Source organism: Cervus elaphus, chromosome 20 (assembly GCF_910594005.1).
Source record: "Cervus elaphus chromosome 20, mCerEla1.1, whole genome shotgun sequence".
NCBI classification, from domain to species: domain Eukaryota; kingdom Metazoa; phylum Chordata; class Mammalia; order Artiodactyla; family Cervidae; genus Cervus; species Cervus elaphus.
The window spans coordinates 120,116,241-120,128,101 of NC_057834.1; positions in this window are offsets into that span (position 1 = coordinate 120,116,241).

An 11,861-nucleotide genomic window follows, 5' to 3' on the forward strand; every position below is an offset into this window, starting at 1 on the left:
CCTGAGCAGGATCTGGGTCTTCACCCACTCACTGGTGACCTTGAGTGTGTCATCCTTCTGTATCCTCAGCTGTTGAGTGGGAAGACAGGTCAGTATCTTGCCAAGTGCAGTTGGAGGTAGGGGCAGGGCAGAAAGGATGAGGGGGAGAGCTTGCAGAAGGGAAGGAAGCTTCTCAGATTCCAGAGGGTTTGAAGCCTGTCTTTGTTCTAGGGTGAGAAGGGGGAGTGTGGCCTGGTTCTCAGTAACTGCTCTGCTTTGCTTCCCTTCATCTCTGTGAGCCTTTCCTCAATACAGAAGGGGCTGGCAGAAGCAGGGCACGGCCTTGCTCCCAGGAACTCACAGGTCCACAGGTGACATAAGATTACCACACTCAGAAGCACTACCTGTGGAGCACTTTATAATTTTTAAAGCACTGCCAGGTCTTGGCCTCAGTTGCCTGAGCCCCTCGCCACCTCAGAGGTAGTACTATTATACTATTATACTCTCCTCAGAGGTAGGGGAGACTTTGTCTTCTCTGGTAAATGATTTCAATCCCACACCTTTCTATATCTTTGCTCTGTGCAAAGAGCTCCTCCATCCCTTCAGAAGGGAGCTATGTCCCCACCCCTGCAAATCTGAGCTGAACTTTGTGACTTGTTTTAACGAACAGAATGCAGTGCACAGGATGTTGTGCTAGTTCTGAGCCTAGGCTATGTCAGCTACAAATTGGCACTTGCCTTTGGCACTTGCATCTGTCTCTACAAAGATTAAATCGTGAGCCACTACAGCTGCAGACTTTCAACACCCCTTGAAAGGAATTCGAGTGGAGAGCAGAACTGAGGTGCTCTGGGGAAAACTGGCAAAACAGGTCTTCAGATAGTTAGATATTTTCAGGAGCCACCTTTATGAGCCCAATTATTGTATTTCCTCACATGTCCAACTCTTTGCGACCCCATGGATTAATAGCATGCCAAGCTTGAGTCGATGATGTCATCCAACCATCTCAGCCTCTGTCGCTCCCTTCATCTCCTGCCCTCAGTCTTTCCCAGCATGAGTCTTTTCCAGTGAGTCAACTCTTCGCATCAGGTGGCCAAAGTATTGGAGCTAAAGTTTCAGCATCAGTCCTTCCAATGAATATTCAGGCCTGATTTCCTTTATGATTGACTGGTTTGATCTCCTTGCTATCCAAGGGACTCTCAAGAGTCTTCTCCATCACCACAATTCAAAAGTATCAATCCTTTGGTGCTCAGTTGTCTTTATGATCCAACTTTCACATCTGTTCATGACTACTGGAAAAACCATAGCTGTGACTATATGGACCTTTGTTGGCAAAGTGATGTCTCTGCTTTTTGATATGGTGTCTAGGTTTCTTATAGCTTTCCTTCCAAGGAGCAAGTGTCTTCTAATTTCATGGCTGCAGTCACTGTCTGCAGTGATTTTGGAGCCCAAGAAAATAAAAGATGTCACTGCTTCCACTTTTTCCCCTTCTATTTGCCATGAAGAGATGGGACCAGATGCCATGATCTTAGTTTCTTTAATGTTGTTCCAAGCCAGCTTTTTCACTCTCCTCTTTCACCCTCATCAAGAGGCTCTTTAGTTCCTCTTCACTTTAGTTTCTTCTCATATCTAGAAAAACACTAAAATTCTTCATGGTGACTGCTCCCCATGACTAGCGGAAACTTTCTGCAAAAATATGTACCTGATTGCACATACTCCCCCTTCACTAAAATCACATATATACTGACCTTCCCCCTCTGCCTCTCTGGAGCAGTTTTTCAGAGCTATCTGAGATGCTGTTTCCTGGGCTATAATCTTCGTTTTGCCCCAAAGAAAACTTAGCTCACAACTCTCACACTGTGCAATTTTTCAGGCCAGCAGCTGCAAGAGAACTGTTTCCTTTCTCTCTCCTGGAACCCTACCAATGCCATGAGAAGCAGCCCAAGCTTGCCTTCCAGAAGACAAGGCATGTAGTGTAGAGTTTGCTCAGCCCAGTTGTTCCTGCTCAGGCCCTTATACAGGTCCCAGCCACAATGAGAACAGCCAGCCACTTGAATGCAGATACGTAAGTGAGCCTAGCCAACCAATAGACTCAGAATCATAAACAGTTGCTTAACTTGCCAATTTGGGGGTTGGTTTACTACAAAGCAATAGCTAACTAATCTACCTTCCAATCCCCATCGCCCAGATGAGTAACTGAGCCCCACAGACAACCAGGGACTTGCTCAATCTCCATAGTGAGTGGGAGCCCACTGCAAGTCAAAACTGGATCTTTGAGACTCACTGCTGCCTCTGTAACAGGGATACAGACACCTAGACTCTAGAGCTGTTATCAGACTTCCCTGGTGGTCCAGTGGTTAAGAAACCACCTTTCAGTGCAGGGGACAAGAGTTCAATCCCTGGTCAGGGAACTAAGATCCCACATGCCACAGGCAACTAAGCCCATGTGCCACAACTAGAAAAACCTATGAACCTCAATGAAGAACCGATGCAGCCAAAACAAAAACAAAAATCTGTTATCAAAAGTTCCTAGTCGCTAACCTAGAAACACACCCACCATGTCTTACCCTTCATCTGTTTTCCTCAACCTGTTTTAACCCATGTCATCCTTCGAATATACACAAAATGCTTTCTCCCTCCTAAATTTATTTGAAATTGGGAGGCAAGTTTCTTCACCATTCTGCCCCCTGAGTTTCTTCATCTGTAAAATGGAGGTATTGTACTACCTCATTGGTTATTGAGAATTAAATGAGTTCACTTTAGTAAAGTGTTTAGAACAGTGCCCGACGTATAGCAAGGGCTAAAAAATAAAATAGAGTAAAATAATGTGACTAAACATGAGCCATAGCAATAGCAATTTTATTAGAGAAATGTTTTATTTTGATCCTGAGAGCTACATATTTTTCACTTGGCTCTGGGGACATCAGTATGAGTAGAGTCAGCTTGTATGCCCTAAGTTTGTATCCAAGACAGTGTGGAAGAAAATATCTCATGGGTGGCAAACCAGTTTTTGAAAACCAGACATGGAGAAAAGCACATGCCTCCCTTCTTGAGAAGCATCAGTAGGACATATATATTTACCTCATATTTCACAGAGGGTTTATTCTTGATAGCTTGTGTATAAATCAAATCTTAACACATAAATCTATCTTATTTAAGGAACTTACCTGGGGAATCATTCTACAAAGTGAGGATGGCTTTTTATAAAATCAGTATACCTTTGAGGGACATTCAGAATTTTGACTAGACATGGGCAGAATTTTTGCCTAAAACAAACCTGCGCACCTAAGGTTCCTGCAAGTGACTCCGGTCTTTCTCTCTAGGGCTGCCTGTTACTGAACCCTGGTACAACCCAAAGAGGGCCCTTGCCCTTGGTTCTCTAGGGCTGGAATCTTTGCAAGGTGAATCCCTTTGAAACCAGACGGTGTGGGGCTGTTGTCCTCAGTGACTCTGACGTCACTGTACTGAAAGTCTGGATATTCAGCTACCAAGCCCGTTGGCTTCTGCTCAAGCTGGCAACAACCTGCTTACAATTTCCCTCACAAATGGGGTCCCCTAAGAGAGACAGAGCCCACAGTCCCAGCTGGTGCCCTCATCTGCTTCTGTGAGTTGGGTTAACATACTGGTAGAGTTAAAACTCAGGCTTCCCTTGTAACTCAGTCGGTAAAGAATCTGCCTGCAGTGCAGGAGACCTGGGTTTGATCCCCGGGTTGGGAAGATCCTCTGGAGAAGGAAATGGCAACCCACTCCAGTATCCTTGCCTGGAAAATCTCATGGATAGTGGAGCCTGGTGGGCTGCAGTCCATGGGGTCACAAAGAGTTGGGCACAACTGAGCGACTAACACTTACTTAGAGTTAAAACTCGGTATCTAATGATGACTGGCAGGCTGTCAGGATGACAACAGGTACAAAGAACTGTACTCATTTCTCAGCCTTCCTCAAACACTTTAGGCCCCAGTGTTTTTCTCCTTTGAACACCCTTCCTTTGATCTCTAATGACTGATGTTCCTCCATAATCTTCACCCCCACCCTGCAGCACACACTGCCTGGCAACTTCTGTTCATCCTTTAAGACCCAATTTAGGGGCCTTAGGTTCCAGATGGCAGATGAAGTACATGCATTTACCTTCTTCATTAAAATAACAGAAAAACATATTTTTAAAAGAATAACAGAGGTGTTACTGGTAAGCAAACAAAAAGAAGTAAAATTTTTAAAAGATAGAAAGCAGGTGATATCAAACTGAAGGAAAAGGAAACAGTCTAAGACACTAGAGGGAGCCAGGGTCTTCCCCCAAGAAAGACCCGGGGAAGGTCCAAGCAGGAACGGACCATGAGGACAGTCTTGGGAATATATAGAGTACTGTTTGGAACTGCTGTGACTTTGGGGCTGTTCCCTGCCCCCTTCAATAAATAAACAATCCAGGTTCAAGTCTGAAGAAATACTCTCTAAACGAAGTGCCCCTGTTTGAGAAAAGCTGCCACTAAGGGCATCAGGGCTTGTGAAGAACAAAACAAAGAGGAACTAAGTGACTCTGGTCCCCTAGAACAGACAAAGAAGGGGAAAAAGGGAAAGGGACAGTGATTTTGTAGGAGTCCCAGTCAAGCTGCCCACTTCTTGGTCACATCCCCTCTCCTGATCAGTGAGCCCTCTGGGTCAGGGGAAAAGCCTCCTGGGAGGTAAGAATGACACAACTCAGGAAGAAAGGCCTACCACTAGTCACTCTCCTAATAATTCATCCATTCATCTCATCAGGTGCAAAAGGCTGAGTTCACTTCTATTCACAGGGCAATACCATCATTGATGCATCCAAGTCCCTCTCATATCTTATCTATTTACTCTTTTTATCTTTGTTTCCCAATCTTATTTTCCCTCCACCCATAAAGCAACTCTTATAATTTAATGCCTATTTTTTGCTTGTATATGTTCTTTTAAAATGTTGTTTTATATGCATATATGTAATAGCTTTATTGAGATATAATTGGTGTACAATAAACTGCACATATTTAAAGTATACAGTTTTATGACTTTTTTACATATGTATGGACTTGTATACATTACTACTGGCCATTCCTGGCCACTCCTTCAGAGCCAGCCAGTCCTCACGCCTTGGAGGTGTACTATCTTTTGTTTACCAAATAAAATTCTGATCCATAACTGGTATGTTTAATACTATAAAGATAGCCATCATCCCCAAGTTTCCTCATGATCCTGTGTAATCTAGCTTTCTCTAGGCAACCACTGTCTGTTGTCACTATAGATTGGTTTGTGTCTGATATTTTCTATTCTTTTGTTAAAAATATACATAAAACAGATAAGTAACAAAGATTTACTGTATACTACAGGAAACTATATTCAATATTTCAGTATCTTGTAGTAACCTATAATGGAAAATAATTTTTAAATATATGTGTGTGTGTGTGTGTACGTTTCTGAATATTTTTTGCTGTTCACCTGAATCTAACACAATATCATAAATCAACTATACTTTGATTTTAAAAATATCAGCGAGGAAATAAGGAGCTGGTCCATGCCTGCTCTACCAGTGAAAAAAGACCAAGTTAGGGGCTTCCCTGGTAGTCCAGTGGTTAGGACTCCATGCTTTCTCTGTTAAACGCCCAGGTTCGATCCCAAGCCAGGGAACTAGGATCTTGCAAGCTACACGGCCAAAAGGAAGAAAAAGGAGACCAAGTTATACTTCAGTAACCACATAAACTCTCAGAGGCTGAACACAGCATTTTCCACTCTCACTCCACGTCTAATGCAGGTCCACAGCGGGTTCTGCTCAACACAGTCACTTAGGTACTCAAGCTGATGTAGGTTCCATCGTAACATATGTTTCCATGATCACTGTGGTTGGAATGACAAGGCAAACCCAAAGTTCACTCTCAACACTTCCATCCAGAAATATAGAAGACACCACTTCCACTAATATTTCATAAAGCAAGTCACATAGCTAACCACAGAGGTAGAGGGGAGGCAACCCTTCTGAGGAAGAGGAGTAACCTTTCCTTCAGGAAGAGGAGTAACTATTTCTGAAATGTCCTCATGCCTCCCATACCCACAAAATTGACTCCATGACTATAAATAAATCATGGTTGTGAACCACAGTTCAGTAAGCACTAGTTTAAAGGGAGATCAGTGGCTCAGCTGGTAAAGCATCTGCCTGCAACACAGGAGACCCAGGTTCAATCCCTGGGTTGGGAAGATCCCCTGGAGAAGGAAATGGCAACCCACTCTAGTACTCTTGCCTGAAAAATTCCATGGACAGAGGAGCCTGGGGGGCTACACCCCATGGGGTCACAGAGTCAGACACGACTGAGTGATTTTACTTCATTTTCACTTTTTTCCCCCCAGTGGCAGAGATAGTGACTCAATGGGTAGAGGGAGTTTACACACCTCAAGCAAGATCCTGGAGCAGTACTCCACCACGGTCAGCCAGGACTTGACTGCAGTCTTTGCTGCCAGGGGTATGTGCTCAGTCGCTCAGTCATATCTCACTCTTTGCGACCGCATGGACTACAACCCTCCAGGCTCCTCTGTCCATGGGATTTTCAAGGCAAGAATACTAGAGTGGGTTGCCATTTCGAGAATTGACGTGAGGCTGGCTCACTGATTACAGGGAAACTAGCAGAAGGGCGTGCTCCTCAGCACCCCTTTGATAAGCTGTCACAGGGTCTAAAGTTAGAATATGGCCTGGGGCAAGCATGTGGGAAGGTCAGGTGAGTAGGGTGCAGGTGAAGCAGGTACTGGTCAAGCAGGGGAGGTACAAAGAGCAAGAGAACAGCCATCTCCTGGCTTAGTGCTCCCAGTTGTTCTTTTCAGGATGGCACCTTCAGTTTCCTCTCCATCCTGGTCACCCTTCTGGGCTCACCTGACTTTGCCAGCATGCCTCCTGGTGGGCACCTCGAACTTCAGTACAAGCAGCAGGGAGTGCCACAGCTCCCTTTACTCAAAGAGGGGAGGGCTAAGGAAGCTTAAGTACTGGACTGACCTTCAGAAGCATTTTGTTACGTCTAACTTCCTCATTCAGCAACTACTATTGATAATCACATTCCCAGTGGGAGGCCCTTGGAAATCTGATCAGGTCACTTCCCAGCTTAAAACTCCTACAATGGCTTCCAATTACTCCAAGTACTCACTGCTTCAGAGACCGCTGACTTCCGCCTGTTCTCTAACTTCATATTTCACAAGCATCCCCTTCTCTCTATGTTGCAACATACTAGACCTTTCAGGTTCCAGAATATACTCTCCAGTTTCAGAAGCTTCAGTCACATGGCCCATTATCTCTGCTGGAAGATACCTCTCATATACACACATCCCTCTCCTCCTCATCCCCAGGTCTGTTTGAATATGTCTTCCTCCAGGCTACCCAGGTGGCTCAGTGGTAAAAGAATCCATCTGCTATCCTCCCTCCTGTGAGGGAGACACAGGAGATGTGGGTTTGATCCCTGGGTCAGGAAGATCCCCTGGCGTAGCAAATGGCAACCCGCTCCAGTATTCTTGCCTGGAAAACTCCACGAACAAAGAAGCCTGGTGGGCTACAATCCATGGGGTCACAGAGTCGGATATGACTGAGCACGCACGTCCTCCACCACGCTACATAAGGTCTCCCAGGTAATAGGCGCTCTACACTTCTCTCAATACTTTGCTCCCTTGTAATTTACTTGTAATTCACTTGTAGTTTCTTTTCCATCTTGCCCACTAGGTTGTACATCCCTTGAGAAAAACGACTTGTCTGTTCTGTTCACCCCTTTCTCTAGTATCTAGGATTAGGTCTACCATATGATAGTCTGTACTTTATACCTTATATGTACCAAATATATTGGTACTGGAGTGTTAGAGACACAAAAATGAATACGAGCTTCCTGCCCCGAATAATTCTCAGTTCGGGGTTGTGGTGAGGAGAGAAAGCACACAAGGGAAGCGTTATATTCATAACATATACAGAGGGCAGGGGAAGCAGAGAAAAAGAACAACTCAGTCTGCTTTAAAGGAATCAGAGAAGGCTTCCTGGAGGAGATGGAAATCTGGGCTAGCAAGAACAGAGAAAAGGGCATTTAGACAAAGAAGACAATGTATCATGACACAGAGGCCATAGGGGATAGGTTACACTTGGGATACACAAATAACTTGTAAGAGAAGGGTGCATTGGGGGATAGGGAGATGAAACGCAATCAACAACCAGGGGCCACTTGACCCTGCAGGCAATGCAGAAAGAACAAAGAATTATAAGCAGGTAAGTAAATGACAGATTTGGGTTTTCCATGTGTCAATCTTTGTTGCTGTGTAACAAATCATCCCCAAACTCAGTGGTTTAAAAACAACCATTTTGTTTGCTCATGATTCTAAGCATCAGCAAGTTATTTGGTCTTGACTGGGGTCACTCACGCAGTTTGGGTTATTTAACCACTTAGCTGAGGTTAGAAGGTCTTAGCTTGGGGTCCATCACATGTCTCCCACAGCTAGCCTGGGCTTCTTCACATAGCAGTAAAAAAGAGCCAAGGTAACAGTGAAAGCTGCAAGGCCTCTTGAGGCCTAAACTTAGAACTCAACACAGCATTCATTCTGCCAAACTTAACTGGTCAAAGCAAATCATACAGTTAGCCCAGATTAAAGGGGTGAGGAAACAGACTGTGTCTTAGTGAAGGAAATGGCAAAGTTACATTGCATTGGGACAGGATGTGACATTTAGTATATGTGCTGCTGAAGCGAGCACCAGGATGTGACATTTAAAACTTAAAATACCAAGTATTAGCAAGGCTGTGAAGCAAAGTACTCTGTATTTGGATTGAATCACCATGATCTATGTGAAGAATCTTGGCTGTAAGAGAGCTCAAATCAGAAGTTCCTAGCAGGGTTTTATGCTACTCCGGTCATGTAGTCAAGTCACACGTACATAACCAGTTACACCAGTTGTAAACGGTCAGTAATTAAAATAACCCTGGGAGTCACCAGGGGAACTTCAGATTTAAGTAGCACAACAGAAATACCAATACCTTTATCTGGGCTGTTATAGCCATGCTTCCCGGGAAACAAACTCACTCAGAAGGACAATGCAGATAGTGGAGTGTCATTTATTACACCTACAGGCCCAAGGCAGAGTCTCCTCTTAGCCAAGGGCCCCGACCAGCATTTGTGAAAATCTTTTATACCCCATGTGTACGTGTCCAAACCCACCAGCCCAAATCCCTTGAGGCTTACAAAGAAAGAGTAAACACAATCACAATAACCCCATCATTCACGTGTTATGTGTTCAAACAGTTAATAATCAATAAGCCTGTGGTTACATTCCGATAGATACTGTCCGGAGGCAGGGGAGATTAGTGTCTGTTTTCTCTTAGGCAATGAGTAACCTGGATGTGATCTTCAAGATTCCCCTGCCCAGATGGGGTCTTATCCTTCCATTGTCATTCCCACAGGGGCTAAGCACAGAGTTCAGAGTCCATTGGAGAGGCGGCCTAGCACAATCAGCACGGACAGGCCTGAGATGGAGTCCAGGCCCTATGAATTCCTTCTTCAGGGCCAACAGTGAAAAACCAGACATCCAGATAGATAAACAGAGCTTTTCCAATCCAGCTGTAAATCAACTCTCTTCCATAATGTGAAATTCTAGAATAGGCAAAACTATAGTGACAAAAAGCAAATCAGTGGTTACCTGGAACCAGGGATTAGGGAAAGGAATTAAGTACAAAGGAGCATAAGAAAACATTTCAGGAGATGGAACTGTTTTCTATATTTTGATGGTGATGATGGTTATACTATTATAAGGAATTATCAAATACATTTAAATGGTACATTTAGTACTGATAAATTATATTGTGTGTAAATAATAACAAAAAAGAAGAAATTTTTTTTAAGTATCATGCTACATTTAATCTTTGGGACTTAACATTTAATATTTTATTGCTAAGAATCATTCGTATTGTTATGTGTCACTGTAGTTCACTTGTTTCGAAACCAGTATAATATTCCATTGTGTGAACAGTCCAGTTTATTTGTTCACTCTCTTGCTCATGGGTATTTGGGTTTGCTTTTGTGACCAGGGCTGCTATGAAAACATTCTTGTATGTATCTCCTGATGTACATGTAAGAGTTTCTCTTGGATTTATCCCTAGTATTGTAATAAGTGAGTTGTAGGTAAACATTCAATTACAGGAGATAATCAAACTATTTTCCAAAGTAGATCTCTGCTTATCTGCGTCTTTCTGTCCCCAAATAGATTTCGACCCCAACTGCAGGAGACACTATCCCCTTGAATTATCACTGCTTAGCATTTAATTAGCACCAGGCTGGCTACCCAGGAGGCCAAGGGAAGAAACCCAGGCACCTAAGGCGTCCAAGCCTCAGCAAGTACTGAATGTTGAGTAAGCAGCAGGCAGGAACTACACAGCACACATGGAAGCTAATTAAAGTCCTACTCCCTGGAGCTCCATCTTCCTAGCTTTACTTGATTTTGAGTCTGGAAGATCTTTCAGGGCCCTCAGTTACGATGCAAATTCCAAGAAAGGAAAGGCTTAACCTCATCTAAAATCCTTCTCAGCTGACACCTCTAATACCCAAACAAGGATTAGCAGGAAAGGCTTAAAGAACAAAAGGAGAGACAGAAGAGGAAGAGAAGGGTTAAGCAAAGTAGGAAGAATCCTCTTCCATGCAAGAAGCAGTTTTTCAGAAAAAAAATTTAATAAAAAAAATAGTATCTGCAAGTGACCATAAGCAATTTTTAATATCCCTACCTTTAAAGAACTGCCTTCTTTGTGTTAAAGTTACAAAAACAACACAACTAACAGTCAGGCATTCAGTTCAGTCGCTCAGTCGTGTCCGACCCTTTGCAACCCCATGAATCGCAGCGTGCCAGGCCTCCCTGTCCATCACCAACTCCCGGAGTCTACCCAAACCCATGTCCATCCAGTCGGTGATGCCATCCAACCATCTCATCCTCTGTCGTCCCCTTCTCCTCCTGCCCCCAATCCTTCCCAGCATTAGGGTCTTTTCCAATGAGTCAAGTCTTCTCATGAGGTGGCCAAAGTATTGGAGTGTCAGCTTCAACATCGGTCCTTCCAATGGACACCCAGGACTGATCTCCTTTAGGATGGACTGGTTGGATCTTCTTGCAGTCCAAGGGACTCTCAAGAGTCTTCTCCAACACCACAGTTCAAAAGCATCAATTCAATATTGCTCCAAATACACACTGTGAGGTGAGAGCCTGTGATGCTGGGAGAAGAGCTCTGAGGGATTTGAGGCTTAGCCAGAGAACTAGCAACAAAGCTCAGTGATGCACCAGGAACAAGAAAAAAAAAAAAACAAAACCTGAAGATAACAAAATAAGACATTAGGCAATTCCTAGGTGCTCAGAGAGCTGCCATTCTGAAGAATGAAGAGGCCTCATTTTCTCCCACAGTCCCAAACACTACATCCCCAGCAGTTCCCTGGCCACCTGTCATACAGGAGCTCAAGGAATACTTACTAGAGGAGTGAACAAGGGAAGAAACACACAACAGAGTATCACAGCCCTGTGGCAGAAGCAGCTTCCCAGCCACATTTGGGCAACAGAGCTGTTGACAGTAGGAGGATGCCTGGAATTATTTGGCTCTGGAGAGCTTTCTTAATGTAAGTAAGCAGATTATAATGCACTGGCTTAACATTTTCAGTTACTCGTTCCTGAAATCAGATCATGGGCCATATGGAGAAACTTGGCAGGCTTGTGTAGGTCCTTCAACTGCTTAAGACTTATCATGCAAAACTCATCTCAAGTGTGAGAAAGGTTCAGTAACCAGAGGCCTGTAACCAGGCTGAGGTCCTGGACTCTGGGTACCTGAAAGTTAGTGCTCATTAGCAGCACCTGGTACAAGAGGAACTAACAAAACTTGGACTGACATGAGACCACC